Source organism: Ursus maritimus (genome assembly GCF_017311325.1).
Source record: "Ursus maritimus isolate PB19 chromosome X unlocalized genomic scaffold, ASM1731132v1 scaffold_X1, whole genome shotgun sequence".
NCBI classification, from domain to species: domain Eukaryota; kingdom Metazoa; phylum Chordata; class Mammalia; order Carnivora; family Ursidae; genus Ursus; species Ursus maritimus.
Genome location: NW_024423319.1, coordinates 68,901,022 through 68,926,331, shown reverse-complemented (window position 1 = coordinate 68,926,331; position 25,310 = coordinate 68,901,022).

Sequence of the window (25,310 nt, the reverse complement as noted above, 5' to 3'; positions counted from 1 at the left end):
AAAAAAAAAAAAACACCAAGCTAAAATTCTGTGCCCTGGGAAATTGTCCTTCCAAAGTGAAGAAAAATAAATTAAAAAATCAGACAAACAAAAATTGAGGGAAATTTCTGCAAGTAGACCTCACTTTGCAAGAAATTTTAAAAGAAGTTATAGAATGGACAAAAAAACAACAACAACCAAGACCTATTAATATGCTGCCTACAAGAGACTTATTTCAGACTGAAAGACACCTGCACATTGAAAGTGAGGGGATGGAGAAACATTTAATTATACAAGTATGTCAAAAGAAAGCCAGAGTAGCAATACTTATATCATACAAACTGATTTTAAAATGAAGACTGTAACAAGAGAAAAACAAAGACACTATACAATAATAAAAGAAAAAATCCAACAAGAATATATAACAATGGTAAATATGTAATCAACATAGGAGCACCCAATATATAAAACAATAACAAACATAAAAGAACTAATCAAAAATAATACAATAGGGGCGCCTGGGTGGCACAGTGGTTAAGCGTCTGCCTTCGGCTCAGGGCGTGATCCCGGCGTTATGGGATCGAGCCCCACATCAGGCTCCTCTGCTATGAGCCTGCTTCTTCCTCTCCCACTCCCCCTGCTTGTGTTCCCTCTCTCACTGGCTGTCTCTATCTCTGTCAAATAAATAAATAAAATCTTAAAAAAAATAATACAATAATAGTACAGGACTTTAACACTAATGGGCACACCATCTAAATAGAAAATAAAGAAGGAAAAATGGCTTTGAATGACACAATGGAGCAGATGGATTTAACAGATGAAACCAACTTTACCATATACTTTGACTACAATTTAAATAAAAACTTGAAATAGAAACAAGACAAAACAAAACCCAAACCATAAAAAAAGAGTACATAGGCCAATATCCCTGATGAACATGGATGGAAGAATTCTCAATTAAATGCTAACAATCCGAATCCAACAATACATTAAAAAATGATTCAACACGATCAAGTAGGAATTGTTTCTGGGTTGCAAGAGTGACTCAATATTCACAAATCAATCAATGTGATACAGCACATTAATAAAAGAAAGATAAGAACCATATGATCATTTCAAAAGATGCAGAGAAGGCATTTGACAAAGTATAATATCCACCTATGATAAAAACCCTCAACATTGTAGCTTTAAGAGGGAAAAGACATCAACATAATAAGAACATACATGAAAAACCCACAGCTAAGATCATCCTCAATGGGGGAAAACTGAGAGCTTTTCTTCTACAGTCAGGAATAAGACAGGGATGTCCACTCTCACCACTGTTGTTTAATGTAGTACAAGAAGTCCTGGACACAGCAATCAAACAACAAAAAGAAATCAAAGGCATGCAAATCAGCAAGGATGAAGGAAAAGTTTCACTATTCACAAAGGACATGATATTTTATATAGAAAATCTGAAATACCCCACCAATAAACTGCTAGAACTGACACATGAATTCCGTAAAGTTGCAGGATTCAAAATCAATGTACCAAATCTGTGGCATTTCTATACCCCAGTAATGAAACAGCAGAAACAGAAATTAATCACTCCCATTTACAATTGCAAGAAAAACAATAAGATACCTTGGGATAAACCTAACCAAAGAGGTGAAAGATCTGTATTTTAAAAACTATGAAACACTGATGAAAATAATTGAAGATGATATAAATAAATGGAAAGAGATTGAATGCTCATGAATTGGAAGAAACCATATTGTTAAAATGTCTATATTACCCAAAGCATTCTACAAATTTCATGTAATCCCTATCAAAAAACCAACACCATTTTTCACAGAGCTAGGAAAAAAAATCCTAAAATTTGTATAGAACCAAAAAAGAAACCAAACAGCGAAAGTAACCTTGAAAAAGAAAAGCAAAGCTGGAGGCATCCAACTCTGGACTTCAAGTAATATTTCAAAGTTGTAGTGACGAGAACAGTGTACAGTGTAGTGCTGGCACAAAAATAGAAACACAGATCAATGAAACAATATAGGAACATAATAGGAAACCCAGAAATGGACCCACAACTTTATGGTCAATTAATCTTCAACAAAGCAGGAAAGAATATGCAATGGGAAAAACACAGTGTTTTCAACAAATGGTGTTGGGAAAACTGGACAGCAACACGCAAAAGAATGAAATGGGACCACTTTCTTATACCATGCACAAAAATAAGTTCAAAATTGATTAAAGACTTAAATGTGAGACATGAAACCACCAAAATCCTAGAGGAGAACATAAGCAGTAACTTCTTTGACATCAGCTGTAGCAACTTCTTTCTAGATATGTATCCTGATGCAAGGGAAACAAAAGCAAATATACACTATTGGGATTCCATAAAAATAAAAAGCTTCTGCACAGTGAAGTAAACAACAAAACTAAAAGGCAACCTATGGTATGTGAGAAGATATTTGTAAAACACATATCCAATAAAAGGTTAGTATCCAGAATATATAAAGAACTTATAAATCTTAACACCCAATAAATGAATAATTCAGTTAAAAAGTGGGCAGAAGACATGTATAAACATTTTTCCAAAGAAGACATACACATGAAAAGATGCTCAACATCACTGATCATCAGGAAAATGCATATCAACACTGCAATGAGGTATCACCTCACACCTGGCAAAAAGGCAAAAATAAATAGTACAAGAAACATCAAGTATTGGCAAGAATGTGGAGAAAGGGGAACTCTCTTGTAATGTTCATTGGTGCAGACACTCTGAAAATCAATATGGAAGTGCCTTCAAAAATTAACAATAGAAATGCCCTATGATCCAGCAATTTCACTACCAGGTATTTACCCAAAGAATACAAAAATACTAATTCAAAAGGATACATGAACCCCAATGTTTATAACAGCATTATCTACAATAGCCAAATTATGGAAACAGCCTAAGTATCCATTTATAGATGAATGGATATTAATATTCTACTTCTGTATTCCATATGAGTAATATTCCAGTGTGTGTGTGTGTGTGTGTGTGTGTGTGTGTGTGTGTGTGTGTGTATGGAATATTACTTGGCCATAAAATGAATGAAATCTAAAAAAAATGAATACTTTCCATTTGCAACAATGTGGATGGAGCTAGAGAGTATTGTGCTAAGCAAAAAGCAAAAAAAAAAGTCAGGGGAAGACAAATGCCATATGATTTCACTCATATATGCTCATTCACTCAATGAGCAAAAGGGGGGGGGAAGCGAGGGAGAGGCAAACCAATAAACAGACTCTTTACTATAGAGAACAAACTGATGGTTACCAAAGGGGAGCTGGGTGGGGTGATGGGTTAAGTAAGTGATGAGGATTAAGGAGTACACTTGTGATAAGCACTGGGTGTTGCATGGATGTGTTGAATCACTATATTGTACACAGGAAACTATTCCCACAATATTCAAAAAGTAGAATTTATCATGTAAGTGAAAAGTTGGTTTAACATTTGATAACAAACAACAAAATATGCCATATTAATAAAGGACAGAAATCTTATTTTTATTTCAATAGACACAGAAAAAGCATTTGACAAAATCCAATGCTTTCATTGTGAACATGATAAGATGTTAGGTATACAAAGTAACTATCTCAACATGGACATTTATAAAAATACATAGCTTAACATCATACTCAGTAGTGAAAGAATAAATACGTTCTTCAAATCAGGAGCAGGACAAGGATATTTGTTCTCACCAATTCTATTTAACGTTGTACTGTTAACTATAGCCAGGATAATTAGACAAGAGAAAAAGAGAAAACATCCAGAGTGAATGAACAAGTAAACTATCTCTGTTTGCAGATTGTATGTTTTTCCATATAGAAAATCCTAAAAAGCCACTAATATTCTATCAGAACTAATAAATGAATTTAGCTAGGTTACAAGATATATTATCAATATATAAAAATAAGTTGTATTTCTATGCTGTAACAGTAAACAATCCAAAAATGAAATTAATGAAATGTTCCATTAAGAATAGCATCAAAATGGCAAATGGGTATAACTAATTATCAGGGAAATGTGAATCAAAACCGTAATGAGATATCATGGTATAACTCTTAAAATAGCTATTATCAAAAAGACAAGATACATCAAGCATTGGTGAGGTTGTGGAGAAAAGGGAACCCTTGCGAACTTTTGGTAGGCCTGCAAATTTGGTGCAGCCACCAAAACAATATGAAGTTTCCTCAATACATTAGAAACCAAAGTATTGTTCCTGTAATCACACTTGGTATATATGCAAAGGAAATGAAAACAAGATATTAAGGAATTATTTGCACACCCATATTCATTGCAGCATTATTCACAATAGTCAATATATAGAAGCAACATAAGTGCCCATCGATAAATGAATGGGTAAATGAATGGATATATATGGATATATACATACCACATGCTAAGTGAAATGGCACTTTCTGGTGGTGGCAGTGGTGAAATTGCCCAGTGTCCCAGCTGTCCAGTGGTTTTATCAACATAAACTGTCTTTGTTCCTATTCATTTTATTTTTAATGCAGTTTTCTATTCTTATCAGTTGTACATTGACATAGTTCAAAAAGTAAAAAAGTCTACAAAACTGAAGGAATGTAGTGATGTCTTGCTCTTCCCCTACTACATTTCCTATTTTTCAGAGATAAGCACTCCAATTCTCTTAGCTTTTCCTTGTGGTATTTGTCGCCACATCTCTCCCACAAATTATTTATTTTGACAGTTCTTCATGGAATTGTTTTAGGCATATTTGCTTCCAACTAGGGTGATAAAGGCTTAGCTTTCATTTCCTGCCCCACACCACAAATGGGTACACTTTCTGTTGCCCCATCATCCAAATATAGTTATATTGCAAGTTTGCTTATATCAATAATTATTACTTACATTTTTATGACTATGTAAATGTTATTCAGCTGAACTATGTTGTTTGCAATGACTTTTTTTCTTTCTTGTTCAAATCTCTCCTCTTTACGGTAATAACTGCCTTTCTCCTTTGTTTGGTTTTGTAAGTGCTTAGTCCTAGACTATCATTTATGTAAAATTCATCTTGATACTTCAGGCATTCTTATAATTTCATTTTCTTAGACTCATCTTTTTCTGGAATATTTTGATCATATTCAACTCAAAATGGTTTCTTTCTGGACTGTTGCACAATACCATTTCTTACATAAGTTCCACATTCAGTGTGGAGCTCAATGCAGGGCTTGAACTCACAACCCTGAGATCAAGACCTGAGCTGACATCAAGAGTCAGATGCTTAACCTACTGAGCCACCCAGGTACCCCAGCACATTTTGAGTTCTTCCTTCACCATCATCCTGGAGATTATTTTCATTTCTATTTTGTGTTAGAATTCTATCTTCTAGATATATCTTTCTGCTTTTCTGTATTATCTTTGATTTTGCTAGATTACTCCAGTTATTTCATAAGAAATCACTCATGGGATGGAAATTTCTTGAGAAGTTTTGATTGTATGAAAATGTCTTTAGACTAGCTACACTTTTGTTATAGTTTGGTTAAATTGGAAATAATTTTCACTGAGAACTTGGAAGTCATTTATCCATTATTTTTTAAATTTAATGTTGTTGCTGAACAAATTCTGATTCCTGTCTTATGTATGTAAACTTTATTTTTCTCTCAAAGTCACTATTGTATTTGGCAACAAATGAACGCTTTAAATAAGGAGTCCCATGTCCTCCAAATCACGATTTTTTTGAAATATTAATTTGATGTTTTTCCCCTTATATTGCCTCTCATACCTCTTCCTAGAACTACTATTAATTGAACATTAGACATCCTGGTATATTTCTTTAGTCTTATCTTAATGCTACTATTTTTCATTTCTGACTTTTTTCCTATGTTCTGGAAGATTTCCTCAAATAGGTCTTCCAACTTTCCATTTAAATGTTTAATTTTTGCTGAATTTTAAATTTTCAAGATCTTCTCTTATATTTTTCTTTAAAGACTTTTTTTCTCTCTGTAAAGTCTTTATTTTATCCAATTTGCTCATTTTTAAAGTATTTTTGTTGGTTTTGGTTTTTTTGTGTGTGTGTTAGAGGTTTTGTTAAATGTGTAGTTAACTTGCCTGCCTCTTCATATTTAAGAGTGGGTAATTGAAACTGATTAGAAATTCTATGAGTGCATGGAACATGCCAGCTATGGGCTTCACAAGCTGGCAGAAGTTTCACTGAGAAATATTTGATGGTAGTATCTTTAGATCTCTTCTCTTAAGCCAATCATATTCCCCAGGAAAGTATCTTCCAGTTCCCAGCTATAATTTCTAAGTTTGGTTGCTAGTCTTCTCTGATCCCAGTTGGAGGTCTCAAAATTCAGTTTGTAAATTTTTAATTAATATTTCTATTTTCCACCTTCAACTGCATCTGACGCTTCTTAATGCAGAAATATTATATGTTATCCTTGAAGAAAAATAAACTTTGGGGCTCCTTGGTGGCTCAGTCATTAAGCGTCTGCCTTCAGCTCAGGGTGTGATCCTGGCATTCTGGGATCAAGCCCCACATCAGGCTCCTCCACTGGGAGCCTGCTTCTTACTCTCCCACTCCCCCTGCTTGTGTTCCCTCTCTCACTGGCTGTCTCTCTCTCTGTCAAATAAATAAATAAAATCTTTTAAAAAAAGAAGAAGGAAAGAAAGAAAGAAAGAAAGAAAGAAAGAAAGAAAGAAAGAAAGAAGAAAAAGAAAGAAAGAAAGAAAGAAAGAAAGAAAGAAAGAAAGAAAGAAAGAAAGAAAAAACAAAACCTTTGGGCTTCTGTTGCTATGATAGAAATGACCTGGCTACCTGAAGTGAGAAAGGATCTTAGGTTCAAACTTTTTCTTAGCTCCATTTTCATCTTTATTCACACTTGTTTAGGTAAAGGTTTTATTAATTCCTTAACCATTTGAATGTTCTCTACTGTGAACTGTGTTGCTTCCTGTTCTGCTTCTGTTAGCTTAATATTCAGATTTATCAATCTGATGAGTTTGTTACCAACTTATCCACCCATAATTTGGCTCTTCAAGTGTGGCTTCTATCATTTTTTCTCATCATTTTCTTTGACTTGTAGGTTTTAACTGCATGTGTATGTGTATGTGTGTTTACTTTCCCACATTTCCTGTTATTTTTAGGTGGGATTATAGTTAAATCAATGTAGCCACCTAAATATGTTCAATCTATGATCTTTGACTAAAGACTTGCTGCCTATTTTCCAAATATGACTATAGATACTTCCTTGATTATTTGAGTTCAACAATTCCCAACTAATCAAATTCTTTTCTGTTTAAGTAAGCCAGAACTTGTTTTTGTTGTCGACAAATGAGAATCTTGACTGATACACAAATTCTTGCATTTTTACACCTATCAAAACTCACATCATTTTACAATAAGTACATAAATTCATAGACTGCAATATCTAAAGGTTTAGATGGCACTTAGTAAAGTATGTGTGCATGTGTACATAATTACCTTTTATTTATTGAGGTTTAACCATAAGACTTTTCTAAATACAGTTTAAAGGAATATTCTCCTATTTTCTTTCTCTTTTCTTATCATTATACTATGGTTAAACAAATTAACAATAGAAAATCTTTGACATGGGTCATCATGATTTTAAAAAGCCTTTAAACCAGCAATAATTATTTCCACAAAAACAATAAAACAGGCAACTACTCCATATTATTGACTTTAATTTAATAATTAACATAATACGACAAGAAAAACTACTAGGGACATGTAAAAATTGTTTTTATATAATTATGTTAAATCTATAGCAAGGGTGTCTGAATAAAAAGCAATTGTAGAACAGCTATCTTATGTGCGCTCAGGAATTGTAATTATCAGTGGGTCAAGCCATAACAGATGCTTATTACATAGTAGAATACTGGAGGAGATAATGCTAAGTGAAATAAGTCAAGCAGAGAAAGACAATTATCATATGATTTCTCTCATCTATGGAACATAAGAACTAGGAAGATCGGTAGGGGAAGAAAGGGATAAAGAAAGAAGGGGGTAATCAGAAGGGGGAATGAAGCATGAGAGACTATGGACTATGAGAAACAAACTGAGGGCTTCATAGGGGAGAGGGGTGGGGGAATGGGATAGACTGGTGATGGGTAGTAAGGAGGGCATGTATTGCATGGTGCACTGGGTGTTATACGCAACTAATGAATCATCGAACTTTACATCAGAAACCGGGGATGTACTGTATGGTGACTAACATAATATAATAAAAAAGCATTAAAAAATAAATAAATAAAACTCAAAATAATAATATGAATTTTTTAAATGTACTGCTTTTATCCTCATGTCATTGAAATTATGTTACAAAGTCCCTATTAAACCCATATATATCAAAAGATTTTATTAATAGTAACCATAACTCTATCCCAGAAGACAATGAGATGTCTTTCAGTTTATTTTTCTAATTTTGAGAATGAATGATTTCAGCAATTGCAACTTCCTTTAAAAGGAAGATTAATACATGATTGGGGATAAAATGGGGAGATTTAGACTCTATAATGTCTATCAGTCCACTTCCCATACAACTACCCACAAAAATGCAGACCAAGCCTTAAGACAAGCCCCCTATGCTGTGCAGAAGATTTTTATTTCGATAGTCCTAATAGTTTATTTTTGCTTTTATTTCCCTTGCATTAGGAGACATCTCTAGAAAAGTATTGCTATGGCTGATGTCAGAGACATTACTGTCTGCACTTTCTTCTAGGGTTTTTATGGTTTCAGGTCTCACATTTAGGCCCTAAATTCATTTTGAATTTATTTTTGTGTGTGGTGTAAGAAAGTGGTCCAGTTTCATTCTTTTGCATGTAGCTGTCCAGTTTTCTCAACACAAATTGTTGAAGAGACTATCTTTTTCCTGTGGCATATTCCTGACTCGTTTGTTGAATATTTCATGACCATATAGTCGTGCACTAATTTCTGTGCTTTCTACTCTGTTCTGTTGATCTACATGTCTATTTTTGTGCCAGTACCATACTGGCTTTTTTTTTTTGTATTTAAATTCAATTAGCCAAGGTATAGTACATCATTAGTTTTTGATATAATGTTCAGTGGATCATTAGTTAAATATATCACCATACTGTTTTGATTACTACAGCTTTGTAATATTACTTGAGATCTGGAATTGTATTATCTCCAGTTTTGCTATTCTTTTCAAGAGGGCTTTGGTTATTTAACGTCTTTTGTGATTCCATACAAATTTTATGATTGTTCTGGTTATGCAAAAAATGTTGTTGGTATTTTGATAGGGATTGCATTAAATCTGTAGATGACTTTGGGTTGCATGGATATTTTAACAACAATTATTCTCCAAGCCGTGAGTATGGAATATCTTTTCGTTTGTCTGTGTCTTTAATTTCTTTCATCAAAGCTTCATAGTTTTCAGGATACAGGTATTTCACCTCCTTGTTTGAGTTTATTCATAGGTATTTTATTATCTTTGGTGCAATCATAAGTGGGATGATTTTTTAAATCATCTTTTGCTACTTCATTTTTGGTGTATAGAAATGCAACAGATTTGGTACATTGATTTTGTATCCTTTGACTTTACTGAATTCATTTGTCAGTTCTACTAGTTTCTTGGTGGAGTCTTTAGGGCATTAATCAACTATATAAATGAATGAAATCTTGCCATTTCTACTAAACTTGATTGAGCTATGAATTATAATGCTAAGCAAAATAAGTCAACTGGAGAAAGAAAAATACCATATGATTTCACTCGTATGTAGAATTTAAGAAACAATGCAAAAGAGCAAAGAGAAGGGAGGGAATCAAGAAACAAAGTCTAGTACTATGTTGAACAATAAGGGTGAGAGTGGGCATCCTTGTCCTGATCTTGATCTTAAGGGAAAGGCTTTCAGCTTTTCCCCATTAAGAATGATATTCGCTGTAGGCTCTTCATAGATGGTTTTTATGAAATTTAGGAATGTACCCTCTATCCCTACACTCTGAAGGGTTTTAATCAGGAAAGGATGCTGTATTTTGTCAAATGCTTTTTCTGCATCAATTAAAAGGATCATATGGTTCTTGTCTCTTCTCTTATTAATGTAATATAGCACACTGATCCGTTTGCAAATGTTGAACCACCCTTGCATCCCAGGGAGTAATCCCACTTGGTCATGATAGATAATCCTTTTAATGTACTGTTGGACTAGAAGTCCTAGCAACAGCAATCAGACAACAAAAAAGAATAAAATGTATTCAAATTGGCAAAGAAGAAGTCAAATTCTCTCTCTTTGCAGATGACATCATACTTTATATGGAAAACCCAAAAGACACCACGTCCAAATTACTAGAACTCATAGAACAATTCATTAATGTGGCAGGATACAAAACCAATGCTCAGAAATCAGTTGCATTTCTATACACGAACAATGACACTGAAGAAAGAGAAATTAGGGAATTGATTCCATTTACAACAGCACCAAATATCATAAGATATCTCAGAATAAACTTAACCAGAGAGGTAAAGGATCTATACTCTAGAAACTACAGATCACTCTTGAAAGACATTGAAGAAGACACAAAAAGATGGAAAAAAATCCCATGCTCATGGAGCAGAAGAATAAACATGTTGCTAGTTAAAATGTCGCTACTACCCAGAGCAATCTACATTTTCAATGCCATCTCGATCAAACTACCAATGACATTTTTCAAAGAGCTGGAACAAAAAACCCTTAAATTTGTGTGGAACCAGAAAATGCCCTGAATCGCTAAGGAAATGTTGAGAAAGAAAAACAGAGCTGGGGGCATCACGTTGCCTGATTTCAAGCAATACTACAAAGCCGTGATCATTAGAGACAGCATGATATTGGCACAAAGACAGACATATAGACCATTGGAACAGAATAGAGACTCCAGAAATGGACCCTTGACTCTATGGTGAACTAATCTTTGACAAAGCAGGAAAAAACATCCAGTGGAAAAAAGACAGTGTCTTCAATAAATGGTGCTGGGAAAATTGGACAGCTACATACAAAAGAATGAAACTTGACGACTCTCTCACACCATACACAAAGATAAAATCCAAATGGATGAAAGTCCTCAATGTGAGACAGGACTCCATCAAAATCATAGAGGAGAACATAGGCTGCAACCTCTTTGACATTGGCCACAGCAACTTTTTTCATGACACATCTCCAAAGGCAAGAGAAACAAAAGAAAAAGTGAACTTGTGGGACTTCATCAAGATAAAAAGTTTCTTCACAGCAAAGGAAACAGTCAACAAGACAAAGAGGTAACCCACAGAGTGGGAGAAGATATTTGCAAATGACACTACAGATAAAAGACTGGTATCCAAGAAATATGAAGGACTTCTCAAACTCAATACACGAGAAACAAATAATCAAATAAAAAAGTGGGCAGTAGATATGAAGAGGCACTTTTCCAATGAAGACATACAAATGGCTAACAGACAAATGAAAAAATGTTCAAAATCATTTGCTATCAGGGAAATCAAATCAAAACCACCTTGAGATACTACCTTATGCCAGCTAGAATGGCAAAAATTGACAAGGCAGAAAACAACAAATGTTGGAGAGGATGTAGAGAAAGGGGAACCCTTTTACACTGTTAGTGGGAATGCAAGTTGGTACAGACACTTTGGAAAACAGTGTGGAGGTCCCTCAAAAAGTTTAAATTGAGCTACCCTATGACCCAGCAATTGCGCTGCAGGGTATTTACCCCAAAGATATAGACATAGTGAAGAGAAGGGCCATATTCCTCCCAATGTTCATAGCAGCATTGTCCACAATAGCTAAACTGTGGAAGGAGCCTAGATGCCCTTCAATAGATGAACAGATAAAGAAGATGTGGTCCATCTATACAATGGAATATTACTCAGCCATCCGAAAGAATGATTACCCAACATTTGCAGCAACATGGACGGGACTGGAGGAGATTATGCTAGGTGAAATAAGTCAAGCAGAGAAAGACAATTATCATATGGTTTCACTCATTTATGGAACATAAGAAATAGGGAGATCGACAGGAGAAGTTAGGGAAGAATGAAGGGGGGGTACACAGAAGGGGGAATGAGCCATGAAAGACTTTGGACTCTGGGAAACAAACTGAGGGTTTCAGAGGGGAGGGGGTGGGGGATTGAGCTAGGCCAGTGATGGGTATTAAGGAGGGCATGCATTGCGTGGAGCACTGGGTGTTATAGGCATACAATGAATCATGGAACACTAATATATATATAAAGATTCTCCACTTCATTAATAAACAGGGAAATGCAAATTAAAACTACAAAAAAAGAGAAACAAACTCTTAATTACGGAGAACAAACTGATGGTTATGGGAATGGGTTAAATAAGTAATGGGAAATAAGTACTGCATTTGTTGTGATAAGCACTGGGTGATGTATGGAACTGTTGAATCATTATATTGTATACCTGAAACTAATATGACATCGTATGTTAACTGGGATTAAAATAATCACTTAAAAATAAAAATAATGGAAACAAACACAACTGTATGGATGTTCATCAAAAAATTAAAAATAAGATCCAGGAATTGCACTTCTGGGCATATTTCCAAAAGAAATGAAATCACTCTTTCAAAGAGACATGTGCATCCCATGTTCATTACAGTATCATTTACAATAGTCAAGACATGGAAATAACCTATGTGTCTTTAATAGATTAATGGATAAAAAATTAAATTGGTGGATAAAGAATATATGTTCAAATACACAAAAGAATAAAATCCTGGTTTTGCAACAACATGGATGAACGTTGTTTGCAACATGCTACATGAAATAAGTCAGAGAAAGAGAAATCTATATGATCTTACTACTTATATGTGGGATTTTAAAAAAGGAATTCAAAGAAATAGTGAATTGGTGGTTGTCATGGGAAAGGGACAGAGATAGGGGAAATGGTGAGATGCTGGTCAAAGGGTACAAACTTGCAGGTATAAGATGAATAAGTTCTGGGGATGTAACATGCGGCATAGTGACTATAATTACCATCCTATGAAAGTCAACCATAAATATTTCCCCTGAATATAGAAAACAAATGTTAGATTAGGTTTGTATTAATCAAGTTGGAAGTTTGTATTCTCCCTTTATCCTGGAGAAACTGGAGGTAGTCTAGAGAGAGGAAAGATGTACTATACAAGCATGATGGGGACCTAGAGGTGCCAATCATGTCTCTCTTTCCCCACTATAGACTGCCAACTTAAAGCAGACAAGAGCTGAGGGAAAGGAAAACTTTAATTTTGAAAGAAGTTAGTGCTTTTTTTTTATACTGGGAAGGGCATATTAATTATTAAATGCAACTATCTTATGACTGAAAATGAACAAGGCTTTTTATTCTCTGAAAATGAGCAGATAAGCTATGGAGTCAGCCCAAGATTTTTTCCAATACCAGGGAAAGAATTGTCCTGACACAATAGGCTCAAATGGGCAGAGGGACAAAAGAATTGGGTTGTTTGCTGATTGAACTTACGAGAGTCCCACTTACCAATACAACAGAAATTTTGTGGATTGCAGATATCATAAAATACAAAGATAACAGCAAAAATGTAAACTTAACAAACATACTATATGGTTGTTTAAAGATTTTAGCAAAACTTTTTTTTTCTAAGATTTTATTTATTTATGTGACAGAGAGACAGCCAGCGAGAGAGGGAACACAGCAGGGGAGAGGGAGAGGAAGAAGCAGGCTCCCAGCCGAGGAGCCCAATGTGGGACTCGATCCTGGAACGCTGGGATCACGCCCTGAGCCGAAGGCAGACGCTTAATGACTGTGCTACCCAGGCGCCCCCAAAACTTTTAATAATCCTTGTATGAAGAGATTGAGTCTGTGCCCTCTCCTTAAATCTGGGAGGAAGATTTCTAACTACTCTGATCAATGGAATATGTTGGAAGTGATGCTGTAAAAGTATCTAGTCCCAGTCCTTAAGAAACTAGCAGATTCCACTTACTGTCTCTTGGATTGCTTGGCCATGGAACCATCAGCTACCCTATGTACTAGTTTCTTAGATTTGCCATAACAAAGTACGACAAACCAGGTGGCTTTAAAGAAACATAAATTTATTCTCTCACAGTTGTGGATGTTACAAATCCCCAGTTGAGGTGTTGACAGGGCCATCCTGGCTCTGAAGGTTCTAAGGTAGACTAAGATTCATTACTTTTTCTTAGTTTCTGGTGTTGTTGGAAATTTTTGATGTTTCTTGGCTTGTAGATGTCTCATTCCAATCTCTGCCTCCTTTATCACAGAGTTCTCCCTGTGTGTCTATTTCCATCACACTTCTCTTCTTATAACTGCAACAGTAATATTAGAATAAAGTCCATCCTATTCCAATATGACTTCAACTAATTAATCTGCAATTAACCTATTTCCAAAGAAAGTCACAATTCTGTGGTCCCTGGGATTAGAACTTCAGTATAATTTGGGAGGGGAATACAATTCAACTCATAACACCACAACCTTTAAGAACTTAATCTATATTAAGAACATAATGATAATTCTGGAGAAAATCACAATTAAAATTAAAATTTGCGGAACTCATGGGAAAATGGCAGAGTAGGAGGTTCCAAACCCTAACTGGTCCCATAGCTGCAAGTAGATAACATTCAATCAGGATAAATAACCCAGAAAACAATCCAAACACTGCAGAACAATCTTCACAACTAAAAGTGGAGAAAAGGCCACATTACAGAAGGTAGGAAGGGCAGAGATGCGGTTTTGGAGCAAAGCAAACATTGGCCATCTGTGATCATGTGGAAGCCAGGGGGATGGAGAAGGGTAAGAAATAGACTATCACACCAGAGCTTGCACAGGGAAGATGAATCCCCATAATATTTAGTTTTGAAGGTGAGAGGCGCTGAGTTTTGTGAATTCTTACAACCAGTGGGAATCAAATCAAATCAAATCAAAGCCTGGAATTTTAAAAATCAGTGGCCTTGGCTCTGGGAGGGCCTGGGGAACATTAGGAAGCTGAGTTAGTACCCTGAATCAAACAGTAGGACAAAGATCCCACAGAGATAAAGCATAGTAGCAGCAGTTAGAAAATCATCTCAGGCTTATGGGAGGGAGAGTTATTTACTCATTTCAGAGCATGTCCTAAAAAGACAAAAATTATAGGGAGAGCCATCCAGGAACAAAAGAAATGGCAGGTGACATTTTCTTCCCTCACATTCCAGGATAAAAACAAGGCCAAACATGAAACCACTTCAGCACTGACACTCACTACCTAACTTGCTCACACCAAGCCCCACCTAACTTGCTACTGTGGAATTTTCCTTCCAGTCACACTTGCCTCGGTCCCAGAACTGCAGGCCCCTATATGCAGAAGAACAGCTCAGACCCTGCCAATACCACATCTCCAACCCACACATTTTGCAGGACCTAGGTTTTGGCAGCAGCAGTGGCAGGTCTCATTTCACAAGCAAACCAGTGAGCACCTTCATAAAACACTCTCCAGATAAGGCAAGACTAAACACTGCTCACAACAGGCAAAGAGAGCCTCTGCAGATGAGCTGACTAAAGGAAAAAGCAGCCAAACAACAACAGGACATAGGCAAAACACATAGGGGAAATTACCTGAAGCGCCAGACACTGGAGAAGAGGGGACACTGCACTGCAGGGCACTACAGGACCTCTTCTTCATAAAGCCATTACTTTCAAAAGCAGGAAATGTACCTGACTTTCCTAACACAGAGAAAAAAGGACACAGAGAATTAGACAAAATAAGGAAACAGAGGAATATGTCCCAAATAAAAGAGAGGACAAAACCACTGAAAGAGTACTAAATCAAATGGTTATAAGTAATAAGCCTGGTAGAGAATTTAAAGTAATGATTATAAAAATACTCACTGGACTTGAGAAAAGACTGGAGGACCCTTAACAAAGAGATAAAAAGAACCAATCAGAAATAAAGAATGAAACTTGACCACTGTCTCACACCATACACAAAGATAAAATCCAAATGGATGAAAGACCTTGATGTGAGGCAGGAATCCATCAAAATCATAGAGGAGAACATAGGCTGCAACCTGTTTGACATCGGCCACAGCAACATTTTTCATGACACATCTCCAAAGGTAAGAGAAACAAAAGAAAAAAATTAACTTGTGGGACTTCATCAAGATCAAAAGCTTCTGGGGGCACCTGGGTGGCACAGCGGTTAAGCGTCTGCCTTCAGCACAGGGCGTGAGCCCGGAGTTCCAGGATCGAGCCCCACATCGGGCTCCTCTGCTATGAGCCTGCTTCTTCCTCTCCCACTCCCCTTGCTTGTGTTCCCTCTCTCGCTGGCTGTCTCTCTGTCACATAAATAAATAAAATCTTTAAAAAAAAAAGATCAAAAGCTTCTGCACAGCCAAGGAAACACTCAAAAAAACTAAGAGGCAGCCCACGGAATGGGAGAAGATATTTGCAAATGACACTACCGATAAAAGGCTGGTATCCAAGATCTACAAAGAACTTCTCAAACTCAATACACGAGAAACAAATAATCAAATCAAAAAAATGAGCAGTAGATATGAACAGACACTTCTCCAATGAAGACATACAAATGCCTAACAGACACATGAAAAAAATGTTGAAAATCATTTGCCATCAGGGAAATTGGATCAAAACCACATTGAGATACCACCTCATGCCAGTTAGAATGGCAAAAATTGACAAGGCAGGAAACAACAAATGTTGGAGAGGATGTGGAGAAAGGGGAACCCTCTTACACTGTTAGTAGGAATGCAAGTTGGTGCAGCCACTTTGGAAAACAGTGTGGAGGTCCCTCAAAAAGTTAAAAATTGAGCTACCCTATGACCCAGCAATTGCACTGCTGGGTATTTACCCCAAAGATACAGACACAGTGAAGAGAAGGGCCATATGCATCCCAATGTTCATAGTAGCATTGTCCACAATAGCTAAACTGTGGAAGGAGCCTAGATTCCCTTCAGTAGATGAATGGATAAAGAAGATGTGGTCCATCTATACAATGGAATATTACTCAGCCATCCAAAAGAACGATTACCCAACATTTGCAGCAACATGGATGGGACTGGAGGAGATTATGCTAGGTGAAATAAGTCAAGCAGAGAAAGACAATTATATGGTTTCACTCATTTATGGAACATAAGAAATAGCAGGGAGATCGGTAGGAGAAGGAAGGGAAGAATGAAGGGGGGGTACACAGAAGGGGGAATGAACCATGAAAGACTATGGACTCTGGGAACAAACTGAGGGCTTCAGAAGGAAGGGGATGGGGGACTGGGATAGGCCAGTGATGGGTATTAAGGAGGGCACATATTGCGTGGTGCACTGGGTGTTATACGCAAATACTGCATCATAGAACACTAAATCAAAAACTATGGATATACTGTATGGTAACTAACATAACATAATAAAAATTATTATAAAAATTTTAAAAAAGAAATGAAAAATACAATAAATGAAAGTAAAAATACTCTTGAGGAATAAATAGTAGGGAAAAGAAAGCAGAGGAAGGAATTAATGACATGGAAAGCAGAGTAATGGATAGCAATCAATCTGAGAAAGTGAAAGAAAAAATAATTACACAAATTAAGAAAATGTTTAGAGAATTCTGACTCCATCAAGTGTAATAACATTTGCATTACAGGAATCCCAGAGGAAGAAGAGAGAAAATGAGGTCATAAAATTTATATGAAAAAAAATTTTGAAAATTATTTAAAATAAAGTGAAAACTCTAATCTGGAGAAGGAAACAGATATCCAGACCCAAGAGGCACACAGATGCCCCAACAAAATCAACCCAAGGACGTCTACAATAAGATCCATAGTAATTAAAATGGCAAAAAGTACTAATAAAGAAAAAAATTAAACAGCAAGAGAAAATAAGACAGTTGTCAGAAAGGAAAACCATATAAGGCTATCAGTGGATTTCACAGCAAAAGAAATTGTAGTCTAGAAGGAAGAGGCATGATATATTCAAAGTGATGAAAGGGAAATATCTGCAGCCAAGAATACTTTATCCAGCAAGGTTAACATTAAGTATAGAAGGAGAGATAAAGAGTCTCAGATAACCAAAACACATGTACACTAAATCAGCACTAAAGGAAATATTAAAGGGGACTCTGAGTGGAAAATAAAGACTATACATGAGATTATAAAAAGAAGAAATCACAAAACAGGTAAAAATAAGTATATATGTAAAAATCAGTCAAGGGAGTCACAAAATAAAAGCATGTAAATTATGACACCATATACCCAAAAAATGTGTGGAGGGGGAGAGAAGTGAAAAATGGGTTCAAACTTAAATAGCCTTCAACTTAATATAGACTGCTACATGTAGAAGATGTTATATACAAACCATATGGTAACCAAAAATGAAAAAGCAGTAATAAATATACAAAGTGTAAACAGAAAGAGATTCAAGTGTATCACTAAAGAAAGTCAACAAACCATGAAAGAGAGCAAGAGAAGAAAGGATCAGAGAAAAATTACAAAAACAACCACAAAATAAGCAACAAAATGGCAATAAATACTTCTTTTAGTTCAGCTATTTTATTAAAATGTGAAAAGGTAAAATACATACAAATTCAAATAGAACATCATGAAAACTCAAATTTTCAGAAAACTATAAATTTATATATTTTTAGAATTTAAAACCAATTAGCTAACATATGTTCCATCATTAGTTTTTAATATACTATTCAATGATTTATTAGTTGTTTATAAAACCCAGTGCTCATAACATCACGTGCCTTCCTTATTGCCCATCACCGAGTTACCCCATACTCCTACCCACCAGCCTTTACACAACCCAGAATTTGTTTCCTGGAGTCAAGAGTCTCATATGGTTTGTCTCCCCCTCTTATTTCTTCCCCTTCAGTTTTCCCTCCCTTCCCCTATTGTCCTCTGCATTATTCCTTACATTTCACATATGGGTGAAACCATATGATAATTGTCTTTCTCTGATTGACTTATTTCACATAGCATAATACCATCCAGTTCCATCCATGTCGACGTAAATGGTAAATATTCATCTTTTCTGATGGCTGAGTAATATTTCATTGTATATATGAAATACATCTTCTTTATCCATTCATCTGTTGAAGGACATCGAGGTTCCTTCCACAGTTTGGCTATTGTAGACACTGCTGTTATGAACATCGGGGTGCATGTGCCCCTTCTTTTCACTACATCTGTATCATTGAGGTAAATACGTAGTAGTGCAATTGCTGGGTCATAGGGTAACTCTATTTTTAACTTCTTGAGAAACCTCCATATTGTTTTCCAGAGTGGCTACACCAGGTGACATTTCCACCACCAGTGTAGGAGGGTTCCCCTTTCTCCACATTCTCGCCAACAATTGTTGTTCCCTGCCTTGTTAATTTTAGCTATTCTAACTGGTGTAAGGTGGTACCTCATCATGGTTTTGATTTGTATTTACCTAATGGCAAGTGATGTGGAGAATCTTTTCATGTGTCTGTTAGCTATTTGTATGTCTTCTTTGGAGAAGTGTCTGTTCATGTCTTCTGCCCAATTCTTGACCGGATTTTTTTGGGTTTGGGTATTGAGTTTGAGAAGCTCTTTATAGATCTTGGATATCTGACATGTCATGTGCAAATATCTTCTTCCTTTCCATAGGTTGCCTTTTGTTTTGTTGATTGTTTTCTTTGCTCTATGATAGCTTTTTAACTTGATGAAGTCCCAAAAGTTCATTTTCACTTTTGTTTCCCTTGCCTTTAGAGGGGTGTCCTGTAAGAAGTTGCTGTGTCCAAGGTTGAAGAGGTTGCTGCCTCTGTTCTCCTCTAGGACTTTGGTGGATTCTTGTCTCACATTTAGGTCCTCCATCCATTTTGACTATATTTTTGTATATGGTGTAAGATAATGGTCCAGCTTCATTATTCTGCATGTGGCTGTCCAATTTTCCCAGCATCATTTATTGAAGAGACTTGTCTTTTTTCCATTGGATATTCTTTACTGCTTTGTGGAAGATTAGTTGACCAGAGATTTGAGGGTCCATTTCTGGGTCCTTTATTCTGTTCCATTGATCTATGTGTCTGTTTTTTTTTTTTTTAAGATTTTATTTATTTATTTATTTGACAGAGAGAGACAGCCAGTGAGAGAGGGAACACAAGCAGGGGGAGTGGGAGAGGAAGAAGCAGGCTCCCAGTGGAGGAGCCTGATGCGGGGCTCGATCCCAGGACTCCGGGATCATGCCCTGAGCCGACGGCAGATGCCCAATGACTGAGCCACCCAGGCGCCCCCTATGTGTCTGTTTTAATGCCAATACCATGCTGTCTTGATGATCATAGCTTTGTAATATAGCTTGAAGTCAGGCATCACGATGCCCCCAGCTTTGGTTTTCTTTTACAACATTCCCCCGGCAATTTTGGATCTTTTCTGTTCCATACAAATTCTAGGATTGTTTGTTCCAGCTATGTGAAAAATGATGGTGGTATTTTGATAGGAATTGCATTGAATGTGTAGATTGCTCTGGGTAGCATAGACATTTTAACAATGTTTATTCTTCCAATCCATGAGCATGGAATATTATTCCATCTCTTTAGGTCTTCTGCACCTTTTTTCATAAGTGTTCTGTAGTTTCTAGAGTATAGATCCTTTACCTCTTTCGTTAGGTTTATTCCTAGGGGTTTTATTGGTTTTGGTGCAATTGTAAATGGGATCAATTCTTAATTTCTCTTTCTACAGTCACATTGTTAGTGTATAGAAAAGCAACTGATTTCTGTGCATTGATTTTGTGTCCTGCCACATTGCTGAATTGCTGTGTGAGTTCTAGAAATTTTGGGGAGAAGCCTTCTGGGTTTTCCACATAAAGTATTATGTCATCTGTGAAGAGAGAGAGTTTGAAGTCTTCTTTGCCAGTATGGATACCTTTTATTTCTGTTTTTTGTCTGATCCCTGAGGGTAGGTCTTCTAGTACTATGTTGAACGGTAGTGGAGAGAGTGGGCATCCCTGTCATGTTCCTGACCCTAAGGGAAAAGCTTTCAGTTTTTCCTCATTGAGAATGATATTCATTGTGGGCTTTTCATAGATGACTTTTATGATATTGAGGTATATTCCCTCTAGGCCTACACTTTCAAGAGTTTTAATGAAGAAAGGATGCTGTATTTTGTCAAATGCTTTTTTCTGTATCAATTGAGAGGATCACATAATTCTTGTTTTTTCTTTTATTAATGTTCTCTATCACGTTGATTGATTTGTGAATGTTGAACCACCCTTGCATCCCAGGAATAAATCCCACCTGTTCTCAGTGAAGAATTATTTTAATGTACTGTTGGATCCCATTGGCTAGGGTATGGGTGAGTGTTTTGCATCTATGTTCATCAGGGGTATTGGTCTGTATTTCTCCTTTTTGGTGAGGTCTTTGCCTGGTATTGGTATCAAGGTAATTCTGGCCTCATAGAACGAGTTTGGAAGTTTTCCTTACATTTCTATATTTTGAAACAGCCTCAATAGAATAGGTATTATTTCTTCTTTAAATGTTTGATGAAATTCCGCTTGGAAGCCCTCTGGCCCTGGACTCTTGTTTTTTTTGAGGTTTTTAATTACTACTTCAATTTCTTTACTGATTATTTATCTCTTAAGATTGCCCATTTCTTCCTGTTTCAGTCTTGGTAGTTTAAAAGTTTCCAGGAATGTATCCATTTCTTCCAGATTGCTTAATTCGTTGTCATATAGTTGATGGTAATAATTTTTAACAATTGTTTCTATTTCCTTGGAATTATATGTGATCTCTCCCCTTTCATTCATGATTTTATTAATTTGTGTCCTTTCTCTTTTCTTTTGGATAAGTTCAGCAGGTTTATCGATCTTATCGATTCTTTCAAAGAACAAGCTTCTAGTTTTGTTGATGTGTTCTGTTGTTCTGTTTCTATTTCATTGACTTCTGCTCTAATCTTTGTTATTTCTCTTCTTCTGCTTGGCTTGGGCTTTATTTGCTGTTCTTTCTCCAAGTCTTTAGGTGTAAGGTTACTTGTGCATTTGGGATTTTTCTAAATTTTTGAGAGAGGCTTGAATCACTATGTACTTTCCTCTTAGGATTGTCTTTGCCATTTACCATAGATTTTGAATTGATGTGCTTTCATTTTCATTAGTTTGCATGAGTTGTTTAAGTTCTGTAATTTACTGGATGAACCATTCATTCTTTAGCAGGATGCTCTTTACACTCCAAGTGTGTGAGTTGTTTCCAAATTTTTTCTTGTGTTTGAGTTTCAGTTTCAAAACATTGCAGTCTGAAAATATGCAAAGAATAATAACAATCTTTTGGTATCTGTTGAGACCCGATTTGTGACCCAGTATGTGATCTATTATGGATAAAGTTCCATGTGCACTCGAGAAGAATGAGTATTCCTTTGTTTTAGGATGGGCTGTTTTGTATATATATCTGTGAAGTCCATCTGGTCCAATGTATCTTTCAAAGCTCTTGTTCCTTTGTTGATCTGCTTAGATGATCCATCCATTGCTGTGAGTGGAGTGTTGACATCTCCTACTATTAATGTATTATTAACCATGTGTTTCTTTACTTTGGTTATTAACTGGTTTATATAATTGGCTGCTCCCACATTGGGGTGCATAAATATTTACAATTGTTAGATTTTCTTGTTGGATAGACCCTTTAAGTGTGATATAGTGTCCCTCTGGATCTCTTCATACAGTCTTTGGTTTAAAATCCAGTTTGTTTGCTATGAGGATTGCTACCCCAGCCTTCTTTTGAGGTTCATTAGCCTGGTAAATAGTTCTACATCCCTTCACATTCAATCTGGAGGTGTCTTTAGGTTCAAAATGAGTCTCTTATAGACAGCATATGGATAGGTACTCCTTTTTTATGCAATTTAATACCCTGTGTCTTTTGATTGGAGCATTCAGCCCATTTACATTCAGAGTAATTATCAAAATATAAGAATTTAGTGCCATTGTATTGCTTGCAAAGTCCCTTTTTCTGTAGATTACCTTTGTTACTTTCTGGTCTCGTTACTCCTAGGGTCTCTTTTCACTTACAATATCCCCCTCAATATTTCTTGCAGGGCTGACTTGGTAGTCACATATTCTTTGAGTTTCGATCTGTCCTGGAAATTCTTTATTTCTCCTTTCATTCTGAGTGACAGCCTTGCTGGATAAAGTATTCTTAGCTGAGTTTTCTTCTCATTTAGTACACTGAGTATATCTTGCTAGCTGTTTCTGGCCAGCCAGTTTTCTGTGGATAGGTCTGATGTTAGTCCCATGTTCCTCCCTCCGTACATAAGAAATTTTCTCCCCCTAGCTGCTCTCAGGATAGATTACTTATCTCTAAGATTTGCAAGTTTCACTATTATGTGGGGGTGTTGAACTATTTTTGTTGATTTTGGGAGGGGTCCTCTCTGCCCCTTAGACGTGGATGCTTGCTTCCTTCCCCAGATTAGGGAAGTTCTCAGCCATTATTTGCTCAAATATACCTTCTAGCCCCCTCTCTCTCTCCACTCCCACTTTGATCCCAGTGATTCTGATATTGGTCCTTTTCAATCTATCATTAAATTCTCGAAGACTCTCTTCATGGGCTATTAGTTGTTTTTCCCTCTTTTCTTCAATTTCCTTCTTTTCCATCATGCTGTCCTCTAGATCACTTATTCTCTCTTCTGCCTCATTGACCCTAGCTATTAGAGCATCTGATTTAGAATGCATCTCATTCATCGTATTTTTTTGTTTGGTCTGATTAGACCTCATTCCTGCTCTTAGAGATTCTGTATTGTCATATATGCTTTTTTCAAGCCTAGTTATTAACTTTCTAATTGCTATCATGAATTCTATCTCTGACAGCTTATATCCATATCCATTAGCTCTGTGGCAGAGGACATTGCCTCTGGTTCTTTTGTTTGTTGTGAGTTCCTCCTCTTAGTCATTCTGCCCAGCAAAGAATGAGTGAGCTAATGAAAAGAATCCAAAATATCAACCACAACCCAAGCAAAATGCACCCTAGAAAAAATCTGAAGTGGTTGGAAGCTACCACAGATGCACAAAAAAGCCAAGATGATCCAAAGCAATAAAAAAGAGTAGGGTGGAGAGGGACTATAATCTCTCAGGGTGGACAAAGCAGAGTGCTCTGCCTGTTTCTGATTCATTTTTGGTCTCTGTGTTAGAAGACACTATATTCCAAAATTGCAAAATCAGAAATATATATTGGGGGAAAAAGTTGAAAGAAAGAAAGAAGAAAGAAAAAAAGAAAATGGAAAGCATTGTAAAATTTTAGCCTGAAGGGTGAACGAGTTGCAAGGAAACACCTGCAGCTCAATATATTTTCCTCTGGCATTGGTGTTTCACAGTCCTGTGGGATCTATAAAATTGTCATTCACCTGTTCTTCCAGTCTGTCTTCTGGGGGAGGGGTTTGCTGCTTGGCTTCTCAGGTGTCTTTGCCTATGTGGAGTTAGCCCACACCTTTTCAGGGGTATGGGCTTAAAGCAAACTGGTGGTCAGTGTGACTTTTTTCCCTGGCAGCTTTATACACCTCTTCAGAGGGTCAGAGCAAATATGTCTAGTCTGGGATCTCTGGTACAGAGCTGCAAGTTCCTGGCCCACCACTTTAATAAACCCTCCAGATCAAACTGTCTCCATCTCTGTGTGCACTAAACTCCACGGACTCCTGCAGTTCACCCCCACTGCAGCTCCCACAGTGGGAGTCCCTGGGGCCCAGAAAAGTTGCTGCACCCCATGTCTTTGTGCCTGAGAGTGGTTGTGGGCTCACATGTAAACTGCACTCCACTGCTTCCAGGTCTCAGCTAAGTGCTGCCCTACTGCTCTTTTTGGGGCCTTTGCCACCTTGAGAGTTTTTGCCCAGTTGTGGGTGCAGCCTCTGTGTATGTGAAACTCTGGAGGATCCTACAGTTCAGTCCTCCTTCAATTCTCCAGGGGGTTTCCCTGGGGCCACAAGCATCACTGAGCTCTGTGTCCTTGCGCCTCTGAGCAGCCAAGGGCTCTCACACCCACTCCACTCTGCTGTTCCCAGGTCATGGCTAGGTGCTGTCCTACAATCTTTTCTGGGGCCACTGCTGGTCTGAGAGCTATTGCTGAGTCATATGCACAACCGTTTCATCCCTGCCAGGGAATGGTAAAGGGTTTGCACATTCCAGAACTTTTCAGGGCGCTCAGGCAAAAAGCAGTTTCCTTACTAGCCCTGCTCATGGTTTATGGCAACCATAGCTGAGAGTCCCTTCTGGGATTGCTGAACATAACCAGTTTCCCTACTCTACTGCGTGGACACTCTATCGGTTCAGGCTCACCCAACCCTTCTGAGTCTCCTGGGATCCTGAGACCACAAAGACCCACCTAGAATTCTGACTTATTCATCCTTTGTGTCCACCTCAGAAAAGGATGTCTCTC